Genomic DNA, 12,980 nt, shown 5'->3' with positions numbered 1-12,980 from the left:
GGCCAGGCTTCCTCGTCGGGGCTAAGGTAGACTCCCAGATAGAGGAGATGGGTCGTGCTCCAGGCAAAAGGCCTGAGCTCCTCCGGCAGGGAGTCCACCCGCCACTGACCCACCAGGAGTCCGGAACATTTCTCCCAGTTGATCCTGGCGGAGGACGCGGCCGAGTAAATCTCCTGGCACTCACGCATCCTCCGCAGGTCAGCGGGATCCTCTACCGCGAGGAGCACGTCATCGGCGTAAACCGAGAGGACGACCTCCACGCCCGGCCCTTGCAGAGCCAGTCCCGTCAACCTCGTCCGCAAGAGGCGCAGGAAAGGCTCCACGCAAACGGCGTATAACTGGCCGGACATGGGGCATCCCTGGCGCACCCCTCTCCTAAAGCGAAGGGGCGCCGTCAAGGACCCGTTAACCTTAATCAGACACTCCGCGGCGGCGTACAAAAGTCGGATCCGGGCGACGAAATGCGTCCCGAACCCGAAAGCGCGCAGAGTTCCGAGCAGATAGTCGTGATCCACCCTGTCGAACGCCTTCTCTTGGTCGAGGGATAGGAAGGCGACCGACAGACCAGCCTCCTGGGAACAATGGATGAGGTCCCGGACCAGATGGATGTTGTCGTGGATTGTCCGGCCCGGGACCGTGTATGACTGGTCGGGGTGGATCATGTGGTCCAGCACGGCACCAAGGCGAGCAGACATCGCCCTGGCGAAGATTTTGTAGTCCGTGCTGAGGAGGGAGACCGGGCGCCAGTTCTTAAGGAGGCGGAGATCGCCCTTCTTAGGCAGCAGGACGATGACTGCCCTGCGCCAAGAGAGGGGCATCTCCCCGGTCGCCAGACTTTCCCCCAGGACCCGCGCGTAGTCGCCCCCCAGGACGTCCCAGAACGCCCTGTGGAACTCCACGGTCAGCCCGTCCAGCCCCGGGGATTTTCCCCTCGAGAGCCGGGCGAGGGCACCGGTCAGCTCCGCCAGGCTTAGCGGAGCTTCCAGATTTTCGGCGCCCTCCGGGCTGACCTTCGGCAGGTCCTCCCACAAAACTCTACGCGCTTCCTCGCTGGACAGATCCGGAGAGAACAGAGCCCCGTAATATTCACGGACCCTGTTGTTGACGCCCTCCGGATCCGAGACGAGAGAGCCGTCGTCGGCCAGCAGCATCAAGAGCTGCTTACGGACACTCTGCCTTTTTTCCAGCGAGTAGAAGAAGGGGGAGCCGCGGTCCAGATCCCGCAGGAACCGGATCCGCGACCTCACGAACGCGCCTCGGGACCCGACGAGCTGCAGGTCCTTCAGCGCGGCCTTCTTCGCTTCGTACACCGTCCGCAGGGCCGGGTCCTGGACGACTTGACCGAGACGGGCTTCCAGGTCGAGCACCTCTTTTTCTAGGCGCCCGACTCTGGCCGCCCGCCTCTTGGTCGACCCCCTCGCGTACTCTTGACAGAAGACGCGGACGTGAGCCTTGCCCACGTCCCACCATAGCCTCAAGGAGGGGAAGCCCCCCTGCTTCCTTCTCCAGTCGGACCAGAATCGACGGAACGAGTCCTGGAAACGCACGTCCTCCAGCAGCCGGTTGTTAAAGTGCCAGTACGCGGACCCCGCCCTCGCGCGGAGCGAAGCGAGCTCCGCCCACACCAGGTGGTGGTCCGAACACGGCACCGGCCGCATGGAGGCCGCCGGGACGCAGGAAACGTACGCCCGAGACACGTAAAGGCGGTCGACTCTAGACCATCCAACTCCAGGCCTCACCCAAGTAAAGGCGCTGGAGTCGGGGTGGAGATTTCGCCAGACGTCCACCAAGTCGAAGGACCCGACCAGGTCCCTCAACTTCTCCATCGCCGTCATGCACTGCGGGGCACCGGAGCGGTCCCTCGCCTCGAGGGTGCAGTTAAAATCCCCCCCGAGGACAATGCAGTCGCCGACGTCGACGGAGCCAAGAAGAGCGGACACCTCTTCAAAGAAGCGCGTTTGCTGCGGGCCGGGATGAGGGGCGTACACGTTCACGAGATGGAGCGGCACGTCCCCCAGGCGAACCGTTACGTGCAGCAAGCGGCCTGGCACGGGCTCCTCGACCCCCAAGATCTCCGGCTGAAAATGCGGGCCCAGCAAGATGGCCACCCCACTAGAAATGGCGGTGAGGTGGCTCATGCGGACCTCTCCTTGCCATTCCAGGAGCCACGTGGCTTCGTCTCCCGGAACGGTGTGGGTTTCTTGCAGGAAGCACACCGCATATTTCCCCTCCCGCAGGAGCGAAAAATTGTCAAATCTACGGCGTGCCCCTCTGCCGCCGTTGATGTTGAGGCTGGCTATGGTTATCTTCATGGCAAAAGCATAGTGCAACCTCTACCTTAACCTATTGTGGGGGAGGGAGCGGAGTCTTTTGTTGAACTCCGCTCCCTCCGCAGCCCAGCGAGGAGTCCCTCGAGCTCGCGCAGCTCAAGGTGCTGCTCCTTTGTCAAGGGCCCGCCCGCGGCCAAGGTTTTAACGGCGGCGCGGACGGACCCCTTGATCAGCTCCGGCTCGGACCATTTTTCCAGGGCCAGTCGGGCTTGGTCGCGGCGACCCCGGCTCTGGGCCAAAAAGTCCCGGAGTTCCTTTGCAGGAACGAGGAGGGCCTCAGCGGCGGCCGCGAGCAGATCCACCGCCTCACTGGCGGTGGTCTCTAGGTCTTCACCCGCGTCCCCCACCGAGTCCCCGTCCTCCTCCGGGAGGTGGCCGCCAGCAGCCGGCCCATCGACCGCACAAGGTACGGCAAATGAACCGGCCGCTCCAACCGGCCCTGGCACTGCCCCGATCCCACCCCCAGGATCGTCGGCAGAGGAGTCCCCACTGGGCTCTTTTAAAAATGGTGCTGGGTCGGGAAATGACAGCGGAAGGGGTTCCCCCTCCGCCCCAGGAACCGGAGAACAAGGAGAGACCCGGCCATAGGAAATCCCCAGGCCCTCCAAGTGCTCCAGCTCCAAAGTAAGGGGCGAGGGTGGGTGTTCCTCCCCCTCCCCGCTGCCACCCCCCGGCCCAGCGTCTACAGTTTCATTAAAATCAATATATTTTGTTTCTGCCGGGTCGAGCAACTCCCGGGGGAAGTTGGGTAATAGCTGGGCGGGCTCAGGTTCGGCCTTTTCGGCCTCGCCCGCCTCAGTCCCCGGGACGCCCGGCCCGGCGGCTACGCATTCCTCCGCGGTCCCCACGCCCCGCACGACAGGCAGATCTTCCACTCCATCCCCGGGAGGCAGAGGCTGGGCAGCCTCAACTGTCTCACCCTCCCCGGGGAAAGACTCCTCGCGCCTGCAGCGCAATTTGGGGGCGCTGGTGGGGGACGCGGGACACGCGGCGGGCACCGACTCCTCCGCGGAGGGATATTGTTCCCCCTCCGCGTCATTGGGGCGGTGCCTCTTTTTGTTCCTGGGGGCGCGCGGAGTCAGGGAGACCTCCATGTCTGCCGAGGCCTCCCGCTCCGCCCCCCCCTTTTCCTTTTCTTGCCCGCGCCTGGGCCCCTCTGTGGTGGTATTCAAGGGCCCGGGCACGGGCTCGGGGCACCCCGCGCTCGCCGGTGACTGGGTTGGGCTGAGCGCGGTGGTCAGACTTTCCGGCGCACCGAGGGGACCCGCCTCTAGATGTTTCTCCTTCTTCCGCGCCTTCTTTCCGCTCGGACGCTCTCCCTCCCCCCCGCCGGAGGCCCTGAAAACAAAGGCCTCCGACGATGCCCGCGCACCCATGGCTCCCGGCACGCGGACGCAACTAGGGGGAGGGGTGGCGGCAGCGCCAGCCTTGGCCGCCTTCGGTGGTTTGGCGGCCTTGGAGGCGGGGCAGTTCTTACGAACATGCCCCACCTCCCTGCAGGCATGGCACCGCACGCCGTCCGACGTCCAGAAGACGCGGTAGGCAGTCCCCTCGTGCACCACATTAAAGTGCCCTTCTGTCACGTCCTCCCGCGCCAGCCGGACAAAGAGCTGGCGGCGGAAGGAGAACACGTGGCGCAGGCTGTTCTCCCTGAGGCCGAGCGGTATGGGGTTGATCCCTGACCTTACCTCCCCCAGTTGTTGTAGGTGAGGGAGGAGGAGCTCAGCGGGAACAAAGGGCGGGACGTTCGACACGATGACCCTCTGCGCGGTGGCCTCGAGAGGATCCACCGGCAGGAACGTCCCGCCCACCGTGAGCCCCTTTTCGAGGGCCAGGGACACCGCCCGCTCCGACCCCAGGAAGAAAACAGCCTTCCCAGACATCTTGGAGGCTGCGACAATGGCCGAGGGGCCGACTACCCCAGCCATCGCCCGCACGCACTCCTCGATGCTCATTGTGGGGTGAGTGTAGCTCTTGACCCCGTGTTTTTTTGTTATAAGTGTAAATGGTGGCAGGGCAGCGGGTGGCGCAGGAGGTGCTGTGGAAGCGGTTGCCACCTGCGCATACGTCCTTGCTGGCCCTGCCACCGGCGTGGATGGGGTCGCCATCACGGGGTCCCTTTAAGGGCTACACCCACCCCAAAGTCACAGGCCTTAATGGTCTTTAATGGCCTCGTGTATTTAACTGAGCAGAGGAGCCCTTAACGAGGCACCTCTCCCCTCGTTGACAATTGGGGAGAGGCCTTGCTCCCTCTGCTCAGTTGTCTTAATTGTTTTTTTTTTAAATTTGGAAGGAAAGGGTTCTCAGAGAGAGAGGGGAGAAACAGAGTAGCAGAGAAAAGAGAGAGGGGGGTGGGAAGGGGGGGGGGCTGCGAGGGCAGGTCTCTCCTCGCAGCTGTGGGTGGGTGCACTCCCCAGATGGCAAAACACAAAAGTCTTTGAGGTGGTCTTCAGGTGGGGGGAGAAGATGTCTTCACCTGGGGTAGCTGGAGCCACCAGGCACTCCTAACGATCTTTAATTGGGTGATTAATAACAATCTTCAGCCTGGTAGCTCCAGCTATCCCAGGCTAGGCAAATGTGGGGGGTGGGGGGGGTTCCAATTGTGGGGGGGGGCCTAGTTGTAAGCACGGCCCCCACGCACACTACCACACACACACACACCCCCCGCGATGTTCCGGCCCTCAGTGGTCTTCTTTCCTCCCCCCACCGATACAACAAAGTCTGTTTGGGGAAATGCACCCACACCCACCTGTAGAATGTTGGGTCTCCCTCCTTCCACACTGGATGGTTGTTGTGGTTTTTCCCCCTCTCTCCAACTCTTTGCAGAATGGTGAAAAAGATGTTGAAAGTTTTCTGCTTTCTCCTCCTCTCCCTCTGGATAGAAGTTGTAGTGAAGCCCCTTCCTTCCTTCTCCTCCTGGGCTGGTCTCAGGGCTCTCCAGGCAGGAGCTCAAGTTGCTTGCTGCTTCTCTCACTGCTCACAGCTCCAACTGAGCAGGAATCGCCTCTACTGCTCCACAATTGGTCCTTGTGCATGAAACTCTTTTGAGTTCACCTGTGAAAACATAAAAACAATAAACGGTGCCACCCGACCTGGGTGACACTCCAGACATTTTCAAGGCCCTTTTTTTCCCCCCTTTTTTTTTTTTTTGGTTTTTTTTTTGTGTTTTTCTTTTTTTTTGGTTTTTTTTTTGGGCACTAAAATCACAATTTTCCCCAGTGCCCCCTATAAAAGGGAAGGGGGACACTAAAAGCACCGGCAATTAAAACAAATTAAACTTTAAAACGTAAAATCAAATTAAAATTTGGTTGCCGGGCGTGATGATGCACTCCAGTCCCTCCGGTGCCCACCTCTCGCGGAAGGCCGCGAGCGTACCGGTGGACACCGCGTGCTCCATCTCCAAGGACACCCTGGACCGGATGTAAGAGCGGAAGAGAGGCAGGCAGTCAGGTTGAACGACCCCCTCGACCGCCCGCTGCCTGGACCGGCTGATGGCACCCTTGGCCGTGCCCAGGAGCAGTCCTACGAGGAGGCCTTCGGACCTACCCGCTCCCCTCCGCACAGGGTGCCCAAAGATCAGGAGAGTGGGACTGAAGTGCAGCCAGAATTTCAGGAGCAGCCCCTTCAAATAGTGGAACAGGGGCTGCAACCTCGTGCATTCAATAAAAACATGGAACACGGACTCCTCCAGACCGCAGAAATTGCAGGCGGCCTGGGAGTCCGTGAACCGGCTTAAAAATTTATTGCACGGCACTGCTCCGTGCACCACCCTCCAGGCCAAGTCCCCGATGAATAGTGGGAGGACCCCTGCGTAGAGTGCCCTCCATCGGGGACCCCCGCCTCCTCCGGACGGCAAGATGGTACGCCATGGCGTGTCCGGACGGCCGGCGAGGATGGCAAAGTTGAGGGTGTGCAGGAGCAGCCCGTACAGGAAACCCCTCCGCGCGGAACTGAAAGGCACGGAGGGGATTTCCCCGAGGCGGCTCAAGTTGTGAGGCGCCGGCCCCCGAGGGAGGTTCCGGGGTTTGGCGCCGATGAGGAATTCCGTCCGGACGGGGGTCAGTTCGGACGGGATCTCCCCACGTGCTTGAGCCTCCTCGATACACCTAACGGAGTCAGGGCCCAGAGCTGTTTTTAGCGACTCGATGGCATCGGCCGCGCGGCGGACGTTGGCAGAATTTAGGCGCCGCGCCAGCGTGACTGGCGCCATCCAGCCCGCTCCTCCGCCATCGAGCAGGTCCCTGACCCTGGTCACCTCACCAGCCACAGCCCTCTCTTCCGACCGCCACATGAAGCCTCGGCCGTGGAGGTACGGATTCCCGAGCAGCGGTTCCTGCAGGACGGCCGCCACTCCAGCCGGCGGAGAGCTGCGCTTGGTGGAGACTTTGTTCCAGACCCTGATGAGTTCCCTGTAAAAGACAGGCAGCTCCCGGAGGGCGGTCCTGGCACCCCCCAAGTTCACAAACAGGAGCTGCGTGTCATAATTGAGGTCGAGCTGCTGGCGGAAGAAATACCTCGCCAGAGCACACCACCTAGGAGGGGGCTCGACGTAAAGGTATCTCTGCAGGGTCTGAAGACGGAAAGTCGCGAGCTGGGCGCTGACGCACACCAACGACTGACCGCCCTCCTCAAGCGGGAGACTCAAGACCGCGACAGAGACCCAGTGCTTCCTGTTGTTCCAGAAGAAGTCCACCAGCTTCTTCTGTATCTTGGCGACAAACGCAGGGGGAGGGGTCAAAGTGACCAGCCGGTACCACAGCATTGCGGCCACCAGCTGGTTTATGACTAGCGCTCGACCCCTGTAGGACAGCACTCGGAGCAGTCCTGTCCAGCGCCCTAGGCGAGCGGCGACCTTGGCCTCCAGCTCCTGCCAGTTCGCCGGCCAGGCTTCCTCGTCGGGGCTAAGGTAGACTCCCAGATAGAGGAGATGGGTCGTGCTCCAGGCAAAAGGCCTGAGCTCCTCCGGCAGGGAGTCCACCCGCCACTGACCCACCAGGAGTCCGGAACATTTCTCCCAGTTGATCCTGGCGGAGGACGCGGCCGAGTAAATCTCCTGGCACTCACGCATCCTCCGCAGGTCAGCGGGATCCTCTACCGCGAGGAGCACGTCATCGGCGTAAGCCGAGAGGACGACCTCCACGCCCGGCCCTTGCAGAGCCAGTCCCGTCAACCTCGTCCGCAAGAGGCGCAGGAAAGGCTCCACGCAAACGGCATATAACTGGCCGGACATGGGGCATCCCTGGCGCACCCCTCTCCTAAAGCGAAGGGGCGCCGTCAAGGACCCGTTAACCTTAATCAGACACTCCGCGGCGGCGTACAAAAGTCGGATCCGGGCGACGAAATGCGTCCCGAACCCGAAAGCACGCAGAGTTCCGAGCAGATAGTCGTGATCCACCCTGTCGAACGCCTTCTCTTGGTCGAGGGATAGGAAGGCGACCGACAGACCAGCCTCCTGGGAATGATGGATGAGGTCCCGGACCAGATGGATGTTATCGTGGATTGTCCGGCCCGGGACCGTGTATGACTGGTCGGGGTGGATCATGTGGTCCAGCACGGCACCAAGGCGAGCAGACATCGCCCTGGCGAAAATTTTGTAGTCCGTGCTGAGGAGGGAGACCGGGCGCCAGTTCTTAAGGAGGCGGAGATCGCCCTTCTTAGGCAGCAGGACGATGACTGCCCTGCGCCAAGAGAGGGGCATCTCCCCGGTCGCCAGACTTTCCCCCAGGACCCGCGCGTAGTCGCTCCCCAGGACGTCCCAGAACGCCCTGTGGAACTCCACGGTCAGCCCGTCCAGCCCCGGGGATTTTCCCCTCGAGAGCCGGGCGAGGGCACCGGTCAGCTCCGCCAGGCTTAGCGGAGCTTCCAGATTTTCGGCGCCCTCCGGGTCGACCTTCGGCAGGTCCTCCCACAAAACTCTACGCGCTTCCTCGCTGGACGGATCCGGAGAGAACAGAGCCCCGTAATATTCACGGACCCTGTTGTTGACGCCCTCCGGATCCGAGACGAGAGAGCCGTCGTCGGCCAACAGCGTCAAGAGCTGCTTACGGACACTCTGCCTTTTTTCCAGCGAGTAGAAGAATGGGGAGCCGCGGTCCAGATCCCGCAGGAACCGGATCCGCGACCTCACGAACGCGCCTCGGGACCCGACGAGCTGCAGGTCCTTCAGCGCGGCCTTCTTCGCTTCGTACACCGTCCGCAGGGCCGGGTCCTGGACGACTTGACCGAGACGGGCTTCCAGGTCGAGCACCTCTTTTTCTAGGCGCCCGACTCTGGCCGCCCGCCTCTTGGTCGACCCCCTCGCGTACTCTTGACAGAAGACGCGGACGTGAGCCTTGCCCACGTCCCACCATAGCCTCAAGGAGGGGAAGCCCCCCTGCTTCCTTCTCCAGTCGGACCAGAATCGACGGAACGAGTCCTGGAACCGCACGTCCTCCAGCAGCCGGTTGTTAAAGTGCCAGTACGCGGACCCCGTCCTCGCGCGAAGCGAAGCGAGCTCCGCCCACACCAGGTGGTGGTCCGAACACGGCACCGGCCGCATGGAGGCCGCCGGGACGCAGGAAACGTACGCCCGAGACACGTAAAGGCGGTCGACTCTAGACCATCCAACTCCAGGCCTCACCCAAGTAAAGGCGCTGGAGTCGGGGTGGAGATTTCGCCAGACGTCCACCAAGTCGAAGGACCCGACCAGGTCCCTCAACTTCTCCATCGCCGTCATGCACTGCGGGGCACCGGAGCGGTCCCTCGCCTCGAGGGTGCAGTTAAAATCCCCCCCGAGGACAATGCAGTCGCCGACGTCGACGGAGCCAAGAAGAGCGGACACCTCTTCAAAGAAGCGCGTCTGCTGCGGGCCGGGATGAGGGGCGTACACGTTCACGAGATGGAGCGGCACGTCCCCCAGGCGAACCGTTACGTGCAGCAAGCGGCCTGGCACGGGCTCCTCGACCCCCAAGATCTCCGGCTGAAAATGCGGGCCCAGCAAGATGGCCACCCCACTAGAAATGGCGGTGAGGTGGCTCATGCGGACCTCTCCTTGCCATTCCAGGAGCCACGTGGCTTCGTCTCCCGGAACGGTGTGGGTTTCTTGCAGGAAGCACACCGCATATTTCCCCTCCCGCAGGAGCGAAAAATTGTCAAATCTACGGCGTGCCCCTCTGCCGCCGTTGATGTTGAGGCTGGCTATGGTTATCTTCATGGCAAAAGCATAGTGCAACCTCTACCTTAACCTATTGTGGGGGAGGGAGCGGAGTCTTTTGTTGAACTCCGCTCCCTCCGCAGCCCAGCGAGGAGTCCCTCGAGCTCGCGCAGCTCAAGGTGCTGCTCCTTTGTCAAGGGCCCGCCCGCGGCCAAGGTTTTAACGGCGGCGCGGACGGACCCCTTGATCAGCTCCGGCTCGGACCATTTTTCCAGGGCCAGTCGGGCTTGGTCGCGGCGACCCCGGCTCTGGGCCAAAAAGTCCCGGAGTTCCTTTGCAGGAACGAGGAGGGCCTCAGCGGCGGCCGCGAGCAGATCCACCGCCTCACTGGCGGTGGTCTCTAGGTCTTCACCCGCGTCCCCCACCGAGTCCCCGTCCTCCTCCGGGAGGTGGCCGCCAGCAGCCGGCCCATCGACCGCACAAGGTACGGCAAATGAACCGGCCGCTCCAACCGGCCCTGGCTCTGCCCCGATCCCACCCCCAGGATCGTCGGCAGAGGAGTCCCCACTGGGCTCTTTTAAAAATGGTGCTGGGTCGGGAAATGACAGCGGAGGGGGTTCCCCCTCCGCCCCAGGAACCGGAGAACAAGGAGAGACCCGGCCATAGGAAATCCCCAGGCCCTCCAAGTGCTCCAGCTCCAAAGTAAGGGGCGAGGGTGGGTGTTCCTCCCCCTCCCCGCTGCCACCCCCCGGCCCAGCGTCTACAGTTTCATTAAAATCAATATATTTTGTTTCTGCCGGGTCGAGCAACTCCCGGGGGAAGTTGGATAATAGCTGGGCGGGCTCAGGTTCGGCCTTTTCGGCCTCGCCCGCCTCAGTCCCCGGGACGCCCGGCCCGGCGGCTACGCATTCCTCCGCGGTCCCCACGCCCCCCACGACAGGCAGATCTTCCACTCCATCCCCGGGAGGCAGAGGCTGGGCAGCCTCAACTGTCTCACCCTCCCCGGGGAAAGACTCCTCGCGCCTGCAGCGCAATTTGGGGGCGCTGGTGGGGGACGCGGGACACGCGGCGGGCACCGCCTCCTCCGCGGAGGGATGTTGTTCCCCCTCCGCCTCATTGGGGCGGTGCCTCTTTTTGTTCCTGGGGGCGCGCGGAGTCAGGGAGACCTCCATGTCTGCCGAGGCCTCCCGCTCCGCCCCCCCCTTTTCCTTTTCTTGCCCGCGCCTGGGCCCCTCTGTGGTGGTATTCAAGGGCCCGGGCACGGGCTCGGGGCACCCCGCGCTCGCCGGTGACTGGGTTGGGCTGAGCGCGGTGGTCAGACTTTCCGGCGCACCGAGGGGACCCGCCTCTAGATGTTTCTCCTTCTTCCGCGCCTTCTTTCCGCTCGGACGCTCTCCCTCCCCCCCGCCGGAGGCCCTGAAAACAAAGGCCTCCGACGATGCCCGCGCACCTATGGCTCCCGGCACGCGGACGCAACTAGGGGGAGGGGTGGCGGCAGCGCCAGCCTTGGCCGCCTTCGGTGGTTTGGCGGCCTTGGAGGCGGGGCAGTTCTTGCGAACATGCCCCACCTCCCTGCAGGCATGGCACCGCACGCCGTCCGACGTCCAGAAGACGCGGTAGGCAGTCCCCTCGTGCACCACATTAAAATCTCCCTCCGTCGTGTCCTCCCGCGCCAGCCGGACAAAGAGCTGGCGGCGGAAGGAGAACACGTGGCGCAGGCTGCTCTCCCTGAGGCCGAGCGGTATGGGGTTGATCCCTGACCTTACCTCCCCCAGTTGTTGTAGGTGAGGGAGGAGGAGCTCAGCGGAAACAAAGGGCGGGACGTTTGAAATGATGACCCTCTGCGCGGTGGCCTCGAGAGGGTCCACCGGCAGGAACGTCCCGCCCACCGTGAGCCCCTTTTCAAGGGCCAGGGACACCGCCCGCTCCGACCCCAGGAAGAACACGGCCTTCCCAGACATCTTGGAGGCTGCGACAATGGCCGAGGGGCCGACTACCCCAGCCATCGCCCGCACGCACTCCTCAATGCTCATTGTGGGGTGAGTGTAGCTCTTGACCCCGTGTTTCCTGGTTATAAGTCTGAACGGTGGCAGGGCAGCGGGTGGCGCAGGAGGTGCCGTGGATGTGGACACCGCCTGCGCATACGTCCTTGCTGGCCCTGCCACCGGCGTGGATGGGGTCGCCATCACGGGGTCCCTTTAAGGGCTACACCCACCCCAAAGTCACAGGCCTTAATGGTCTTTAATGGCCTCTTATGTTAACTGAGCAGAGGAGCCCTTAACGAGGCACCTCTCCCCTCGTTGACAATTGGGGAGAGGCCTTGCTCCCTCTGCTCAGTTGTCTTAATTGGGTTTTTTTTATTAATTTGGAAGGAAAGGGTTCTCAGAGAGAGAGGGGAGAAACAGAGGGTAATGGAGAAAGAGAGAGGGGGGTGGGAAGGTGGGGGGGCTGCGAGGGCAGGTCTCCCCTCGCAGCTGTGGGTGGGTGCACTCCCCAGATGGCAAAACACAAAAGTCTTTGGGGTGGTCTTCAGGTGGGGGGAGAAGATGTCTTCACCTGGGGTAGCTGGAGCCACCAGGCACTCCTAACGATCCTCAATAGGGTGATTAATGACTCTTCAGCCTGGTAGCTCCAGCTATCCCAGGCTAGGCAAATGTGGGGGGGGTGGGGGGGGTTCCAATTGTGGGGGGGGCCCAGTTGTTAGCACAGCCCCCACGCACACTACCACACACACACACACACCCCCCGCGATGTTCCGGCCCTCAGTGGTCTTCTTTCCTCCCCCCACCGATACAACAAAGTCTGTTTGGGGAAATGCACCCACACCCACCTGTAGAAATGTTGAGTCTCCCTCCTTCCACACTGGATGTTGTTTGTCTTTTCCCCCTCTCTCCAACTCCTTGCAGAAATGATAAAGATGTTTAAAAGTTTTCTTTTCTCCTCCTCTCCCTCTGGATAAAGTTGAAGGTGAAGCCCCTTCCTTCCTTCTGTTCCTGGGCTGGTCTCAGGGCTCTCCAGGCAGGAGCTCAAGTTGCTTGCTGCTTCTCTCACTGCTCACAGCTCCAACTGAGCAGGAATCGCCTCTACTGCTCCACAATTGGTCCTTGTGCATGAAACTCTTTTTGGAGTTCACCTGCAAAAACATAAAACATGTATCCGTGCCACCCGACCTGGATGACACACACAAGACATTTACAAGGCCCCTTTTTTATTTATTTTTTTGTGTTTTTTTTTTGGGGCACTAAAATCAAATTTTTCCTTTTTCCAGTGCCCCCTATAAAAGGAGAGGGGGACACTAAAAGCACCGGCAATTAAAACAAATTAAACTTTAAAACGTAAAATCAAATTAAAATTTGGTTGCCGGGCGTGATGATGCACTCCAGTCCCTCCGGTGCCCACCTCTCGCGGAAGGCCGCGAGCGTACCGGTGGACACCGCGTGCTCCATCTCCAAGGACACCCTGGATCGGATGTAAGAGCGGAAGAGAGGCAGGCAGTCAGGTTGAACGACCCCCTCGAC

Source organism: Pristiophorus japonicus, chromosome 7 (genome assembly GCF_044704955.1).
Source record: "Pristiophorus japonicus isolate sPriJap1 chromosome 7, sPriJap1.hap1, whole genome shotgun sequence".
Taxonomy (NCBI): Eukaryota; Metazoa; Chordata; class Chondrichthyes; family Pristiophoridae; genus Pristiophorus; species Pristiophorus japonicus.
This window is presented reverse-complemented; position numbering follows the sequence as displayed.